We start from the raw sequence: 14,628 nt of genomic DNA, 5'->3' as shown, positions 1-14,628 counted from the left end.
AAAAGGGGGATGTGGTTATTAGCCTTGCTCCCTTTTGCGCTTGCTTTTGGGTTGGTATCCAAACACCGAAGGATTACTAATCATGTTCCGTATTTATTTTTTTAATCAGAGATTTACCTGTATTTGATTTCCAGTTGTGGATTTTGAGCATTCACACCAGCCTTTGCAAAGATGTTGAACTTCTCAAGTTAATTGGTAATAAATTAACCTTGGAAGTTTTTTTTGTGAGGCAGGTTAGGTGCATGCAGCTTTGTGAAGGTTTTTAGTGAAGGAAAACGTAGGAAAGAAAGGTGGAAATGGATGCATGACACAATTCAAATTGCCTGAAATGCCTGTAATAGATAGTTGTTTTATATCTCAATATCTGTGTCTCTCAGGTAAGTACCGTTGATTTTTTTGGCTTCGGGATGATGCATTTAATGTGAGGGTTGAGGCAAAGTGGAGTACATAATTGTAAAACTGATAGGGAAGCTGCTCCCCATCCTTATTCAAAAGCTCCACCAAACCTCTTAGCTGTTCATTTCACAGTTCTCTTTAGAAAACACACATGAAAAACCTAGTGAAAGTTTATTTGGGCCACCTGCAATAATAAAATTGAAGTGACCCAAGTCTGAAAATACCACCATACGTCTCTAAGTGAGTATAAAAAGCCAGAGCATGGGATATATTTAAGCTAAAACACAACCCCCTTCCCCACCCCCCCCCCCCATGTGTGTTAGCACAAGACTTGGAGGATTATGTGAATACAAGTCTAGGTGACCAAAGAGGTTATGCTGCTTAACTAATCCCTGCTGTAACCTTCTGCCCAGCCTTTGCCTGGGCCTGGGAGCCTGGGGCAGGCACTGGGCAGGCAGGAGCCCTTCCAAAGGCTCCTCCTGGCCTTGTCTTCCTGCCCTCCGGGGGCTTTCCAGCTTGCACTTTGTTTCACTTTCTCTTTCTGCTGTGTAGGGCTGCGCTGGAAGGGTTGCAACATCCTCTATCAATTATTTACACTGCTTGCATGAAAATCATAACAAAATATATATTCTTTTTAACATTAGGATTAATTTTTTTTAAATACTTCTAAAGCCATGCTGGTGCTTCATTAAACTAGTTGGTGATACTCTTTTAAATGCCCTTTCTAAATACTTTTTAAGAGGGGAATTGCATTAACCTCTCAGCTGCAGCTTCCCTGTTTACACGCAGCAAAGGCACTGCCAGCCCGAACCTGCCTGGTCAGGGGCAGAAGGGTGACCCCTGCGGGTCCCACCACCCTGATCCCCTGGCACCTGCAGCCTCCAGGTGACTTGATTTGCCAGTGGTTCCCTGGTGGGGAAGAGGAGGTGGGGAAGAGCTGCCTGGGGTCTTTGGTCATGGTATGAGTGCTTCCCAGACAGGAGGTGCTTTGCTTGCCTTTGGTTTTATCTATTTTAGAGTAATTAATAACAGAGAGCTGAGCAACTCAAATTTATGCAGCCTTTGAAAATCCAGATTAAAAATTCTGGGAAGAGTCTGTGGTTTTTGTCCTTCTACCCACTACAGCAGAAGTTGGAAGATCTCAGGTCAGGATGGGGGTTTGCCACTGTGCCTTGCTGGGTCCCCTCTCTGATTGCATCCTCCAGGGTTGGCAACTCTACCACTTCCCTGGGAAGCCTGTCCCAATGCTCAACAAAATGTTAATAAATGTTGTGCTGAATTTTTTTTCTCTTTCCCCATAACTTTCTCGTTTCAGCAGAGACTTGATGAAGCTTCACGATAAGAAGATTCCCAAAGTTTACAGGGCTTTGCTCGCTTTTGGACTTGGTTTTGACTACTCCAACAAGTCACCTGGAATTTTATAAAATTGGCATTACGCAATAGATTGTAAGAAATAGATTAGCTATTGTTATGAGGTCTGAGGGCCTGTCCCTGCCAGGACTCTCGCAGGCTTTAGTCTCTCTGCCAAGGCTTCTGGGTGCAGGACCCGTGGCAAGGAGCCTTAAATCTCAACCCTCAAAATTAAGGGGAATTTCTTAAAGGGAAGATGTGTGCTCCATATCTCACCCAGCCAGGGTGAGGAGGGGCACAGGAAGAGGGGTGCAGGGTGTTGTCCCCTGGCCCAGACCCCTGGGCCTCTCTCCTTCTTGTGTCCCCTGGGGTGCTGCAAGGAATAGGAGCTGCACGATGTGCTGACAAGTCCCCAGCATTCCGGGTATTTGATCTGAGGAAATCGCCAGTGAGCCAGGAAATGTCAAGATTATGTCACATGCATAATCTTTTAAAGCCCTGAAAAGGAGCTTGTTAAAATCTGTGTCTCTGCAGTGTGATCCCAGCTCCTTTTGTTTTTGCTCTGCTCTTCCACTTTACAGGAACAGGCAGGCAAATCCTCCCCCCAGATATCATTTTACTCCCTCTGACTTACAGCACTTTAGTTTGCCATGGCCTTGCCACTCACTGGGGCTGGAGGAGCAAGTCCCCACTTTGCTGGGCCCCCAGAGGAAAGATGTTGGGATGCCCATGGGCCACACAGAGCAGCCCATGGCTCCAGCACCCAAAGCCCTTGGCTGAGCACAGGCCCAGGGCCCGTGGGAATGCAGCTACAGCCCAGCTTGTCTGCACTGGGAAAGAAGAGAGAGGATGTGGGAGTGGGGCTGCCTCCCCTTCTCCCTTGTGTTTGCTCATGTTCTGGGTGGGCTCCCTGGGCAGCCCAACAGCACTGCAGGGAGGTGCCAAAACTTCATAGAGCAAAACTGCACCTCGTTATTCCACTGATTCTGCAAAACTATTAAGGAGCATCCAGCAGAGTATGTGACCCACACATATTTAATTTCTTTTACAGTTTCTGTTTTGATGTATGCTGGATGTGTTTTTATAAAGCAAAGATTTATTGGAACCTGGAATTTTATTACCTTAAGGTTTACTTGAGTCCAGATTGTGAGTTTCTCCCTTTGGAAGAGGAGGAGAAGGTTTAAAAGAGCCCATCTGCCTGTGGCACTTATGAAACCCTAGGCCAAGGATGACACCTTTTCCCTTAACTTCTACTATAAAGTCAAACAAAAATTTACTATCAAATATTATGCCTTCCATATGCAGTGCCCTGCTGTAGATACAGCTCACAGCAATTGTGTTGGGCTTCTTCCTTTCAAGTTTTTATCTGTGCCATAAGGAAGTCAGGCCTCGGTGTAGGGTCCAAGGAGAAGCAGCAAGAGAGGAAAAACCTAAAGCATGTATAATTAATGACAATGTGCCTTCACTTGTGCTCTTGATTTTTCTTGTAGAAGCACAGTGATGCCCTTGCTGCCTGCAAGGCTGAGGAAAGCAGTGTATTTTTAAAACACAGTGCCAGTGTTCAGACAGCTCCAAGTGCTCTGGTAGGAAACAACCAGCATCCAAGGAAGCAGAGCCTGAGTCCAGCTCTCCGGTTACCACGACATAAGTAAACAAACAAGTTTATCACAAGTAATGAGGGCATTGTGCCAGTTTCAGTTAAAATAATGAAATAAATAAAAAAGAAATCAACCCCAAACCAACAAATCATTACAGCATGAGGAAAGTCCTGAATGAAATTGATTGTTCATGCCAGCACCAGAAATATATCTTGCCATAAACTCGGGCCTCCACATCTGCTTCAGCACCAGCGGATTCTTTATAAACAGCCTCTTTAATTTTATCTAACAGCCTGTTAGCAGACATGCAGTCCAAAAATACATCTCCTTTTCTTCCTCGCACTATCCTGAGCTTGGCAGGGCACCAAACATGAGGTTCAGCTCCTCGTTCAAAAAAGCCCTTCTTTAAGCATTGAGAGAGCTTGATTTAATAAAAACTCTGTCCAGCTTCCTCCGGGCAGCCCTAATGGGATGCAGAGCCTGGCGCTTCTCAGGGGCTGCTCCAGACCTGCTGTGTGTTGGCCAGTGAGATTTTTTTGTGGTGAAACAATATTGCTCTGCAGTGGAGTTGGGGAACCAGCTGGTGTTCTCCAGAATGTCTCCCCTGAGGGGTGCAGAGCTTCACTTTCAGCGGTGCCACCCTCTGATAATGGGACTGAGCAGGCAGCACCATAAAAGCAAAGCAGAGCCACGGCACGGGATGTCCTGGTGCCCCTGATTGCCCCAGGGATGCTCCAGTGCTGCTGGTACCCAGACCCCCTTCCCACTGGCCCTGCCTTCCCCAGGGAAGCATCAAAGCCCCTAAAATGACTTCCAACCCCCAAGTTCCCCTGGGGGGGAGATCTATCTGTCATGTCCCCAGTGTGGCACTGCCAGGTGTTTGTAGGTGCTCCTGAAGGAAAGACTGGGCATTCACTGAAATAGAGGGGGTGTTGCACTGGGGCTGGTTCCCAGAGGATAGCCCCAAGACCAGTGGCAGGACAACCACCTTCACACTTCCTGACACTGATGTTCCCAAGCACAACACTGATTTTCTGGCTGCTGACTGCCTGGAAAAGCTGGAAGGGACATTGGCTGACTTTTAATGCCAGGACGAGTGGCTGATGTCACCTTAGAAGGTGAAACACACCCCTGCTGTGAGAACTGCACCAAATTACAGGCCCAAATCTCCCAAGAAATTAGTGTGAGAAACACCACACAACATCACATTCACTGCAACACACGAACTCCTTAGCTGGATAGTTGAAAATGTTAATAATTATCCCATTTGACAAACCAAGGTATGGATTTGAAGCCTCAAAGTTTGCTGTGCTAAAGAAATATTAATGGCCTGGCATGTCATGATGTCCAGGGGAAAAGGATGTTTAATAGTTTCTCCTCATGGCTCAGTTGTTTATTTAAATGACTTGGAAACTAAACCAGCAGCAAACATAACCACTGCTGTTGCGAGGTGTGGTTAACAATAAGTAGATTTTATTTAGCATTACAGCAAAGGATGAAATGGAGTGAAATAAAGGAAAGAGAAGTTTCTTGAGTGGTCAGCGAGCCAGATCCCAATGCCAAGCCATGGAGGAGGATCAACAGAAATCCTGCAGAGCCCACCCTTTCACTTGGTTGTGCTGACAGAAGCAAACGAGCAGTGTGGCTACCAATGAAAGGGAACCACTGCATTTGGCAAAGGATGCTGTGGGTCTGTACTGATGGAGGGACTCTGTTGGCTGGTGTGGGGGATGCTGGTGGGACCCTGAGGTTTTTCATCACTTCCTGGGAGGGATTTTCTGACTGGTCCTTGTGGTTGTGCCAGGGAGGCTTGAGAGCCTTGTGCTGCTCACCTGTCAGTCCTCAGCAACACTTGGCCTCCACAATAGGGAGGGATCCAGGATTTGCTGGGGGCTTGTGGTCCCTCCAGTCAGGTGCCAAATTTCACTTTACAAAGAGCACAAGCATTCATCCAATGGTACCTTACTGATCTGAACATGGCTGATGCCTTTCAGCTGAATTTCAGCTGAATATTTAAGAGAAACAAATCAAATGCCGACAATTGAACAGGAGAATCGGGTTTAGCTGCTCAGCTGTGAGCTGCAGTGCCCTAATCCTTCCCCTTATGTGCTACAACAGGGTGTAATTCAATCCTAAATTATTGAAAACCTTGATGTTTTGTAAACCATGTATCAGAAGGTATTTTATTTACACAAGCATCTACTCATTAGCAGTATCAAAATGCTGGCAATACTGTGCACACTCTGCAGGAGTTCCTGTCAGAATTACATTTCACATCTCCCTAGCACAGGCTCAGAGAACCCCAGCTGAGGGGTAGACACAGATCTTCCTGGCATCTCTTTTTTTGTCCAGTCCTATGACTGGTGGGGTCCAATGGAAAAGCCACTTCTGAGTGAAGAGGCCTGGAGGGATGTGGTGGGCAGGGGAGCAGGATGTGGGCAAGCACAGGCACCTCTACTCCGGTGGTGGCTCTGCCATCTTTGGAGACGTCCCAAAGCTGGCTCGATGGAGCTCTGGAAAACCCCATCGCTCTCCAAAGTCCTTTCAGCCTTGCTTACTCCTTCTGGAGCTTGCAGGCAATGACAGTCTGGCTCTGAGCATTCTGTGCAGGTTGCCCCTAAAAGCTCCTAAAACCTTTCTCCCAGTGAAGGCTGGAGGAGCTGATGCTGCAGTAGGAAGGAGGGTAAGTAGGAGGCCTGAAAAGGTCACACCAAGGCTGCGATTTCCAAATGAGTGTGAAGGAACTGGATGCCTTAACACCCTCCAACTTAAACACTCAGTCTTGGCTGTTGATGGAGTGTGCTGTAAAACTGCATTTTCTTTACCTATTCAAGGAAAATTAATATCTCCTGTTAATATCCAGGAGAAAACTTTTTGGCTGTGAAGGCTGTTCTTCCCCACAGGAAGGTTGCTGGCAGAAAATGACAGCCTGTGGACAACCCGAGTCAGAGTGGCTGCAACAGCAAAAAAGTGGAGGAAGGGAAATGCAGCCTCAAATGAAACTGAGACAAAAACCAGAGAAATAACCAGTCTGAGGCATCCATAGGTTTCCTGAACTCACTTCTCTCATTTTCCAGCATTTTGCTGAGCACTATAGCAGTATTCAAGCCATTATTGCATTAAGAAGTTTTTTGGCTTTTCTGCCTGCAAAAATAGTCATCACTTGTAAATTGAAGGCATCACTCTCTTATCTGGTCTGCAGCCAGAAGGGCTGGAAGCAATAGGAGAAGTGTGAACTTTCTCCTTCATCTCAGAGAACATTAACTTCAAAGCCTAGCCATAAACTTTCAGATGTAATGACTATTTGTCCAAAAGAGAAACACACCAGCTTGATCAATGAGTGAAAGGTATAAAACACAGAGGTTACATTTGCTAAACACTTGGGAAAAATGTGTGGTTATGCCTGGGTGTGTGGAGGGGGGAGTTATTACAGAGTTATTTGGGCAGGCAGGCCCGGGGGGCAGCGTCAGGCTTGTTGTGGTTGGTTGTAGGTCCAGCACCAAGTGGCTTCTGTCCCAGAGGAGGCTGGGCTGCCGTGTCAGAGTGTGCTCCAGCGTGCCCCTGGGTGCAGACCTTCATCACCGAGTGGGGACCTTGTGGCTGTGCTGGCAGCCACACTGCTCTGCTTTTCCAATAAACTGTGGGAGCACACATCTCTCCTTTCAGCTGCTCAAACAAAGCATTCAGGACCACCAGCACTTCCTCCTGTGTCCTTGCTCCAGCTGTGGGAACGCTGACTGGAGAAAACCCCCCCTGGGTGCACTGCCTTGTCCCCTGAGCATCGCTGAGCTCCAGGGCAAGGGTCCAGCAGTGCTAACACAGCCAGGCAGGTGCACTCAGAGATTTCAGTCACTTTTGGTACGATTGACTACATCCTTCTTCCTTTTTTTTTTAACATGCTTTCTATTTTTCTGATGAAAGTTCAATGGAAATAAAGAATAAGGATGTCTTTTTGTTTCCATGGCTTGCATATGAGGAATTTAGAGGGAAGAAAATTTATATTATGTGACTTTTTTCCCGAGGATAACCATTGCCCTTCCTGATAACATCCCTTCTCCCTTCACCTGTATGGGCTTACAGAAGGAGCCTGGACCCCATCCTCTCCCTGGGCAGTGGTGCACGATCCTTGTGCATGACACACGGTGCCCAGGGAGGGCACTTTGTAGTGTTAATCAACTCTTTGGTGAAAGTGTTTTTAGAAGGAGTAACTGGGAGGACTTGCTGCTGGGCACCGGCTTCTGCTTGCCAGGGCTCCAGGGCTGGGGAATGAGGTCCAGAACTGTGCGATTCCTGTCTGAGGATGGAGAGGAGGAAGTGCCAGAGTATGAAGAGAGATTTTGAAAGGTCTGTAACATCTTCTGCCAACATCTTTTTTGAATCAGCCCTGCGTGAACAAGTGAGAGCCCGGAAGAGCCGCATCATCCTTGAGGACAGCTGGGCTTGCTGGGGGACAGCTCCATTTGGGATGGGAGGCGGAGGGTTGCTGCCACTGTGGGGGGGAAAGAGATGTTGGTGGGGTTGCTGGCTGCTCCACAGGCTTTGACAGCACCCTGCTTTCCACCTGTGCTGTGCTTGCCTGTCCCCTAACTCCTCTGTGAGGTGTCAAAATGCCTCTATAGGGAACCAGAGAGCAAACCTAAGCCCTTCTTGCTCACCACACATCTTTGTGTCCCCAGGTCCCTGCTGGAGTGAATGGACCTGGTGGGTGCACCCCAGTTCCTCACCATGCAGGTGCTGTGGGGAGGAGATGGTGGCTCAGCTCTTGAAGTCTATACCTGCCCCTAGATGTGCTCTGGCTTCCAGGAGGTGAGTTACCAAGTGGCCTTCTCCAGGCTGTTCCCTCTACCTTCTGCATTCCAAACTGAGCTCCTCCCAGCATCCTGGGGAACAAGCCTCAGGGATGGCCATGAAATGCTGGAGCTGGGGGTGTTGGTGGGGGTTGAGATGACACTCTTGAAATGTAAACAATCCATCTGGTCACCCACATCTCTGTGGCATATCACCTGCCCTACCTTGGTCCCAGTGGAGACTCCAGGGACAAGGGCAGGTAATAGCAGGTAGAGGTGGGGCAAGAGGCACAACAGGAGGGCAGCTAAGTAATATATTTTAAGGAGCAGCTGGCTTTACCCAGGTAAAACCAGTGCAATGCCAGCAGGCTCCACATTCAGCAGATCCCCAAGGGTGTTGGTAGAGCAGTGCTCAGCTTCCCCTGCAATACCACTGTTCAAGGGAGGGAGCCGGATGCTGGGCTCCTTTTTTTCCTGCTGTGGAGCTGTACCTGTGCTTTGTAGGTGTGTTGTGTATTTAATCTGGTCTTTGCAAAGGGAACCACTGTAGCAATCCCTTTTACGTGCCTGGAGTCCCATTTTCTACCTCCACTGGATCATGTCCTGGGCTTCAAAGCACATGGGGAGCGGTGACCTGTTTTATTACATGGTCATAAAGCAATGGCCTCTCTCTGTTCCTGTGTGAATAATAAATAGTAGTTATATTGTTATATTTTTACATGGAGGCCTGCCAGAGGCTCTTTTTGAGTATGAGACTAGAGACTTAGTCTGAAAAAAAGGAAGAAGAAAACAAGACTCCTGACAGCTTTCTACTTGGCTGTGCAGCTGCGCTGAGAGAGGTGCCCTGCAGATCAAAGGGAACCCGCTCCCGTTCTCCCCAGGTGCTGCGATGCTTCCCCTATTAGAGCAGATACTGGTTATCAGGCAGCAGTGCTATGAACGGCACAAATGTGCACTTTGCTCTCCAGAGGTTATGGCAGCCAGAAGGATGCCAGATTAGATTTAGGAAAGCACATATGGATGTATTGCCTTCTTCAGCCTTGCACTATTCCTTAAAATCCTCCGTTGCTCCGGAGGAAGACAGAAAGCATGGCTGTGGACAATCACAGCTGTAGAAGTGTAATTGCAATTGCTGTCTGGGAGCTGCTTAGTGCTTCTGATAATCCTTGAGACCTGCAGCGAGTCACTACAGGATGAAGGGAGAGCATTTTGTGGCAGGGATACAGCATAGGAACAAGTTTGCAGAAGGACTGAAAAAAAACCACCTCTAGTTTACATTTCACTGTATGAAAAGATGCTCTGAGGCAGCACCAGCACAAGTTCAGACTGAATCCCAAACTTCCCGCTCTGGGGTTTCAGCTGTTTGTAACGTGTCTCTGACACCAAGTCCTATACCATGTCTTCCCCTAAAGGCTCAGCTGCCACCACAGCCCATCTCTCAACTCAGTCACTGGCCAGAACTACAGCACCAGCCCACCGACAGCAAATCCCACCCGGTCACTTCATGTTCACAGGGCTGTTTAGCTTCTGGAGAAGTAAACGGGAAGATGACAGGAGTGAGGTCTCGTTTCAGTGTTGGGATCAACTGTGCTTCAGCAAAACCTCCCTCTAAGCCCCATACACTGCATAACAGATGCCACATCTGTTTCTATTTCCAGGGTGATCTCACTAATCACTTTTTAAGAATCCAGCATCCAGAGTTAATCAACATGAGCTGAATTACAGCAAAGGTTCCTACAGCAGTGGAAAAATCCTGTGCAACTCCCTTTCCTCAAGTTATCCTCTTGGATAGTGGGGTTTATCCTCTGCCTGAATTCTGCCCAAATCCTCATGATCCCTGCAAAGCCGAGGCCTCTTTCCAAAGAGCTTCTTCCTCTCTGGGCCTTTGTCTATTTGACAAGGCAGATCTTCCAATAGTTGATTTTCTGTTTGGCAGCCAAACTAAAGGCTAAAAAAGCATGATACAGGTCCACCCCAAAACCTTGACAGGAATGGAAAGGGAGATTCCCAAGGAGACTGTTCTCAGCCATAAGGCCTATGAAGAGAAACTATCACCCACTACAATCCACTGCCTACGACACAGCCTCAGAGCACACAGGATGCAAATTCAAAACCCTCGTGTTTCTCATATGGAAAACAATTTTAAAAAGGTTTCCTGGAAGCAGTATCACAGCCAGTGTGCCAGGCAGCACCAGAGGCACATTGAGATAGAGCACAGCAAGGCAGGAGACTGGCTAAGCCTGGCCATGCCTACACTGCTCCGTGCAAAGGCCAGGGCAGAGTGGCACTGTTGGGCTCACAGGCACTGTGCCTAGAGCTTGCTTCCCAAGCAGAACGTTTACCTTAGAAACAGCTCCTTGGAGTGATCCAAACCAGACCCTCAGAGTTAGCAGAGAGCCCAGCAGACAGCGAACACAAATCCAGGGCTGGAGTCCATCTCTTCTTTGCTGGTGATGCAGCTATGCCTGTCAGATGTGCCTACAATGCCAGAAATAGCTCCTCAGCTGACTGGGTCCTCATCCTTGATAGTTCCCATGGTGTCAGTCAACTATGCTGTCCTCTGGACCGGGACAAGCAGCTCCCTCTGGCCACCAAGTAGCGCTGCTTTGGGCGTGGATACTCCTGGGACAATTTTCAAGAGCCACATGAACAAGCTCTGTCTCCCTTTCCTCATGATGCTCCTCCAGCATGGTCCCACCAGCCTTTCCATCCTCCAGCTCTCCTGAATGCTCTCATGCCTCAGTCCAGGGCATGCTACACACCCTGTGGAATCCCAGCACTGGTGAGCTATAGCATCATCTTTGTTATCCTGGGCATTTTATGCTGGGATAAAAAGCCACCAAACTTACAAAAATGCTGGTTTGCTTAGGTCCATAGGCATGACACACAGGGCCAAGCTAAGGTGCAGCCAAGTGCCATGCTATGCTGTCCTTTTTATTGGCTGGCCCTGAGCAGCCAATGCTGCTCTGAAACAACTGCTCTCACCCACTACCAGTTCCCAGGCCTGCTCTTTGGGGCAGGCAGTTTAGTCCTGCAGATATTCCTGCTCTGTCTGGTCCAATAAACAGTGTAAATAATTATATCCCAAGCAAGAGGATTAGGAGAGCCCCCTTGCAGGCTGTCCCACAGCCTGTGGTTTGGCCACACTCTGAAGATTCAGCATGTCGGGTAAATCCTCACTCCAGCTGAGGTTTCCTTTTGAGATCAGCTTCTAAAAAAAAGTTAAAAAAAAACCCCAAACCAACAAAGCAAGCCATTTTGACATTTCTAATTTTCGGGGCTAATTCAGATGAATAATTGCACACCAATTGGCAGAGAGCTTTGATCAGCCAGAAACTGCACATTTCACTGAGTAAGCTGTTCTTCAGAAATCATTGGCTCTACCTGTACCCCCTTCCCACTGCCACAGGAGAGGGAAGGGATACTGTAGATCCTGCTCCATGTATGATCATCTCTGCTCTGGCTCTAATGTAGCCTTCAGATGGTCTCACCCTCTGCCTGCTCTTCTGCTTGGAGACATTAAGGATCTTCAGCAGTTATCATCTGTCACTCTGGGCAGCTTCTTCCTCAGCTGCACCTCTCCCACTGCTGTCAGAATGGCCATGTCAAGACTTGCTTACTTAATCTCTGTATTGAGGATTTTTAGCTACTATCATTGGTGTTTCTATGTCCTCCTTTCAGGACACAAATCTTTATGATCCCATTAGGTTGTGCCATCAGCTGTCTGTTACACTTTAAACACCTTCTTAGGGACAGGTACGCTCACAGTGATGCTAATGTTTGTTATCAGGACACGGCAGGGGGGCTCCACAGCTGGCGTAGCTGAGAATGGCCACAAGTCACAGCATCCTAGAATGGCCTGAGTTGGAAATGACCTTAAAGATCATCTAGTTCCAACCCCCCATCATGGGCATGGATGCCACCCACTAGACAAGGCTGCTCATGGACCTGGGGTGTCCTCTGAGGACAAACCATTTGGCCCTGATTTTTTGCCACCTCCATCATCACAACCACCAGCATCTCCCAGAGCCCGCTGGAGCCATTAGAGGCTGGTAGAAGGGCAGCTGTAGCACTTGTAGGGCGAGCACAGCCAGTGGGGGTGACAGCCACATGTTCGTAGGGGCGCTTCTTTTAAAGCTGATTTATTTTAGCAGGGCTTTCACGGTGTGAAGCTGGCAGTGGCAGCCAGCAGACATGGCAGTGTCCAGGCTCTGCTTAGAGACTGACAAGGAAACTTTGGGGCTGACAAGGGGCTCGTGGAACCCATTGGGGACCACCTGGTTAACCATGTTTTGGCTGACCTTGCTCAAGTAGAGGACTTGGCCTAGGTCATCTCCAGAGGTGCCTTCCAACCTCAGTCTTTCAGTGAGTCTTATTTAAACCTCTGGCATAAAGCACAGATTGGATATTCAGGTGTATATATTCAAGTATTCCATAAATTATCAACTCAGTACAGGAAATTTCAAGTCCAACAGCACATTAAACCTTTACCAGGATGTAAGGCCAGAGTTTCAGGAGAGTTTTTACAACCTAACAAACCAGGGAAGTATGAAACGTGCCATGCAAGTCAGATGTTTCTATGCAACAACCATATGATCGAAAGTTTCTCAAACAAAACCATTTGCTGTCAGGACAGAATGGAGCCAAGTCAGTGTGATTCAAGTTTTTAAAGTCAATTTTGTAAAATGTCAGAAGGAGTTACTTAGTGCCACCCAGTGTTGGCAGCTAGAAAAAGGAAGGTTAAATATGGTTACAACTGGGTGTAGCCCAGTGAAACAGGAAAAAAACCCCAGCTCTTGCTTTCTCTATCAGGGGTGAGTAATGTCACAGCAGTTGGGCAGCACCAGCATTCAGGGGATAGGTGTTACAGAGCTGAAATGAAGTTTAGCCATCTCGTTAAAAAAACCTCCCTTCTACTTTTCATATTCACTTTTCAAAGCAGGTAATCAGTTTGAGATGCAGATGGCCTCTTTTGTCACAAGACTCACTCCCCTAGTCTGACATCTGTCTAGTGAGAAAGCTGCACTGGTTAGATGTTCAGGAATTTAGATGAGACACAACTATATAAAATGTGTCTCTTTCCTAGAATAAATAGAGTACAGTTAAACATGACTCTTTCCCCTTTCCCGCCTTTGTGTCAGGTGCTGCATATGACTTGCCTTTTCCTTGAAGCCTTTAAAATTATACAGGATCTCATGTATATCAGGCCTGGAAATAATCTCCCAGTTATGATCTTTGGATGGTTGAACAATTGCACGTATGCTTTTGTCCTTCAAAGGACTATATAAAATCACAGAACGATTTGGGTTGGGAAGGACCTTAAAGATCATCCAGTTCCAACTCCCCTGCCATGAGCAGGGACACCTTCCAGCACACCAGGTTGCTCAGATCCCCATCCAGCCTGGCCTGGAACACTTCCCTATAAAGTTGGTTGAGTGTCATGGTCCCATTTAACAGGCATGGAAAGTGAGATGCCAGGCAGGCAATCCCATCCTCATCACAGCCCCATCCCAGGAGATCTGGAGCCAAGAGCCCAAGTGGGAAAGAGAGGAAGGGGAAAGGAAGGCCCCCAAGATACCTCAAACCCACCAGATGTTGGCAGGGTGAGGGCATCCCAGGGTTGTGGCTTCACCTGTAGTGGCCATGGCAGAGAAACCCTCCCTCTACCATTCTGGGCTCCTTCACTCTGCCCTGAAGTATTCTCACTGCCCAGAGAGGAAAAAAAAAGACAACAGTGGTTTGAGTGGTTCTCTGCTGGTTCTTTATTTCATCCCTATAAGATGAGGGCCAAGGAGAGACTGACACAGGAATTTATCAGATTGATACAACAAAAAAGCAACCGTGAAGTGAAGGGTGGCTACCCTCTGAAACGACCTCACTTCCATGAGCTGCCACACTGGTGATCCATGCTTCTGGGTGTGAGGACAGGCATTTTTACTTTTTCCTCCTACCCATGGAGCCATCTATCTCCCAGTCACACAGCCTATCCCTTGGATTTGTGCTTGCTGACAAGTTTCCTTTCTAACTTTACCTTTCACTGACTGCTGGGAAACAGGCCAGGTAGTGTGGCCACGAGTCATGAGCCAAAAACTCGTCTTCTGGGGCCAACACACTTGGGGTGGTTTTATCTTTTCCCACTAGTCCCGTGAGGCTCCTGGAGGACCTGGGAGCTGGGCTAGCTCTGCTGGCTTCTGTTGGAAGACCTCCATGATCACTAATTGCATCTGCATCTCTCACTAGGGTCCTACATGTCCTAGGTGCTCTCCACAGCTATTAGAATCTCAGTCTTCCTCCCATAGAGTTCACAGTTAAAACCCAAGGTGGGAAATCACTAATTCCTGTGATGGCTGCTCAGCCTTTGCCTCAGGAATTCATCAAAAAGAGAATTTTCTCTAAGAGGGCCACAGGACACAGTGTGCACAGAAAAAGTTGGTAGAGGAAGGAAACCAGACAAATACAGCATTCGTGAAAAAAAAAAGTATCTGTGTGTATCCCCT

The sequence above is a fragment of the Coloeus monedula genome, assembly GCF_965178545.1.
Source record: "Coloeus monedula genome assembly, chromosome: 3".
In the NCBI taxonomy this organism is placed as follows: domain Eukaryota; kingdom Metazoa; phylum Chordata; class Aves; order Passeriformes; family Corvidae; genus Coloeus; species Coloeus monedula.
This window is presented reverse-complemented; position numbering follows the sequence as displayed.